We start from the raw sequence: 3,221 nt of genomic DNA, 5'->3' as shown, positions 1-3,221 counted from the left end.
ACCTTCTAGTTCCAAGTCCGGACCAAAATCCGGACGTCGCGGGACACCACAAGATTTGCTCGGGGAATTCTCCCACGAGCGTGTTCGAATCATGGTCCACCTGGAATATGTATCTGGCCAACGACCCATTGACGCGTATAAGCGGATCGTCGCTGGATACGGTCCAATCCTATCCTCCTCCATGGTTTATAAATTGTACAAACAGTTTGAGCAAGGTCGTGTTACAATGGTCGACAGTCCCCGAAGTGGGCGGCCTCGCATCACACATCTTGATGTGGAATTTTTGGAGTCCATCATTTCCCAGACGCCCCAAATTGGACTTCGAGAGCTCTCCCGAATTTTTGGAGTGGGACGCACAACTATTCAGACTCGATTGAAGGAGCTCAATTACAAGAAACGACGGTCTCACGGGTATCGTCTTCAACCATCCCTTGAGAATCGTACTGAGCGGATAAAGATTTGTAAAGGTCTCTTAGCTCTGAATGCCAAGAATCCTAATTTTTTGAACTGCATCATCACCTGTGATGAGCGATGGTTAATCTATGAACAGGGGTCCCCTGCATATTGGTCCCCTAGTGCCAAACGGGTTAGCTTCCCTAAATCTTCGCAGCCCGCCCCTTTACGGGTACAGGTCAGCGTTTGGTGGTGCAGTGGTGGAATTCTGCTCTGTCGCTTCTTTAAACCTGAAGAAGTACTAACCAGCACTCTACATGTGGAGCTCTTCGAGGATGCATTACTATCCTACATGGCTCTATATCCCCGCTGTCCTCCCCCTCTCCTACTTCAGGACTCGTGTCCACCCCATGTTTCCTCCTACAGTCGGATGTGGTATAGGGAGCATAACGTTGTACAAGTTCCCCCATCCATCCCGTTCACCCGATTTATCACCCACTGATTTCTGGTTGTTCCGGCGCTTTGATCTCTACATGAAAACCCGTAATAAGGGAGCCATAGTTCACGAAGAAATACAGCGTCATTTCCTCGCTTTCGTTAATTCACGATCTCGATTATTTTACGAGCGTGGGATCAATCAGCTTCCTAGCCGCTGGAAGAAATGTATTTCTCTTGGGGGGGAGGCAGTCCCATTTTAAATTATAACTTAAGTTTATTTATAGTCAATATATTCTTCACTAAAGGTAAGTTGTCGTCTCTAATATATTCTACTAAATCTCTTCGCTATTTAATGTTTCCCTTTTTCTTTCTATTTTTTTTTTTTTTTTTTTTCAGGTCCGTTCTGCGGTTATGAAACTCCCTTGATCGTTCTTTATACAATGGGATGACTACTTTGTTTCTTCTAGGTAAGATTTAACTCTATTTAATTCTTTCTAATATTCTATTATTTTCAAACGTAAGTATTCACTTCTACATTATTTCTTTACGTTTCTTATTCTAATAGCTTGCTAATTTCTGTTTCAGCTACTTGACTATTCTGTTTCATCTTCTTGGATTATTCATATTATGATTCGCCATCTCGTAACACGACTATCACTGTATACTTAACATAATATTTCTTTAATGGTATTTTTTTGCTACTATTATCTTCTACTTTATTCACTATAGTCTTAAACTTGTAACTAACTTATCTTAATAAAGACTTATATTTAGAGGTGAGACTGCTTTTAATTATATTCCTACTTTAGTTTTAAACTCCTTATAGTATTCTATATCTAGATCCTTCCTATTTCCTACTTTCACAATCCAACTTTCGCAATCTAAACGCTTGTACCTTATATTAATTCTTTCATTATTCACGCTTTTCTCTCCTACCCTTATCCTTCCGCCTGCTGTCCCAGATTTCAGTGAGAGCGTCGGGGTTGGTCTCCTGTTGTTGTAGAGCCGTGTTATACTTCGTCGGGTGTCTGCTCCCCTAGCCTTCCTGGACCCGCTTATGTAGCTTTCCACAGGGTAGACCAAGTTCGCCTTCTTCCTTCGTTGTTAAAACCAGAACCCCTCCGCTCTCTCCTTCATCCAGGGCAGCTGGAAACATTCAAAGGATTTAGAGCCGCGCCTTTCCTTGCTCACAACTACTTCCTAATTACTAAATCATACGCAATTAAATAAAAAACTTAACTTCTAGTGCTGTTCTCCTCTACTATTCCTTCTCTTTTCTCTCTTCTCCTTTCTTCCTCTTCTTTCTTCGTTAGAACTGCCTTGAAGAAGACTTTTGCCGCCTTCCATTTGGTTTCTGAACTTATCATTTCCACTACAATTGTTCTCATGGAAAGTTCCCTTCCCTCTAGTTCGAGATTTTCCAACAGAGTGCTCCTCTCCTCTCCCCATTGCTCGCACTTGGTGAACGTATGTTCAGGGTCGTCATCGACGTCTGGATGGTACCAGCAAGCTGCGCTGGACGCCTTCCCGATTCTGCACCTAAAACTATTAAAAACACCATGCCCCGTCAGGGCTTGCGTCATATAAAAGTCCAGATCGCCATGTTTCCTTGCAATCCATTCGCTGATCTGCGGTTTGAACTGGTAGGTCACCCTTCCGACTGTGGCACTATCCCACTTAGCTTGCCATCTCTCCAACGTCCTTTCCTTGACTGCTGTCCTCAAATCCATCTTCATTTTTCTTCTCTCTCCTTCCTCTCCTAGATTTCTAGTTGACTCTCTCACGAATTCAAAATCAGGGAATGCTTCCCTTACTCTAGTAGCCGCTTCCTCATCCTCTCCTACGTCTCTTTCCTGAGTCTGCACTCTCCTTGCTGTCGATGGCTCTCTCTCTTCTGGTGTCGGCTTGTGCTGAAAATCAAACAGTAGATTTTCCCACTGGAAAAGAATGTTTCTCTCTTCTGTCTTTACATCCCACGGGGGAATACCGGTCAGCACACAGAGGGTTTCTACCGGGACCGTTTTATATGCTGAGGCTACTCTTGCCAAGCCCATCCTTTGAGTCCTTCTTAGCGCATTCGTGTTAAAAACTCTACTTGCAGCTTCGCTCCATATTGGCGCCCCGTACAGAACTATCGATTCTGTTGTAAGATAATAAAGTCTCCTTGCTGCCTGAGATGTCTTCATCTTGTTTTTCATAAGACTGCTAAGTGCCGACATTACCTTAATGGCCTTATTGGTAACCAATTCCATGTGTCTTACAAACATCTTTTGATTGTCAAAGGTTACTCCCAGGTACTTCAGCGATTTTGTTGGAATTATATCTGTGGATCCAACCCTAAAACAGAAGCCTTCAGGTAACTTTCTCCTACTTGTCATCATTAGTTCCGT

This window comes from Lasioglossum baleicum, unplaced genomic scaffold, assembly GCF_051020765.1.
Source record: "Lasioglossum baleicum unplaced genomic scaffold, iyLasBale1 scaffold0228, whole genome shotgun sequence".
Taxonomy (NCBI): Eukaryota; Metazoa; Arthropoda; class Insecta; order Hymenoptera; family Halictidae; genus Lasioglossum; species Lasioglossum baleicum.
The sequence above is the reverse complement of the archived record's forward strand: the minus strand, read 5'-3'. Positions refer to the sequence as shown.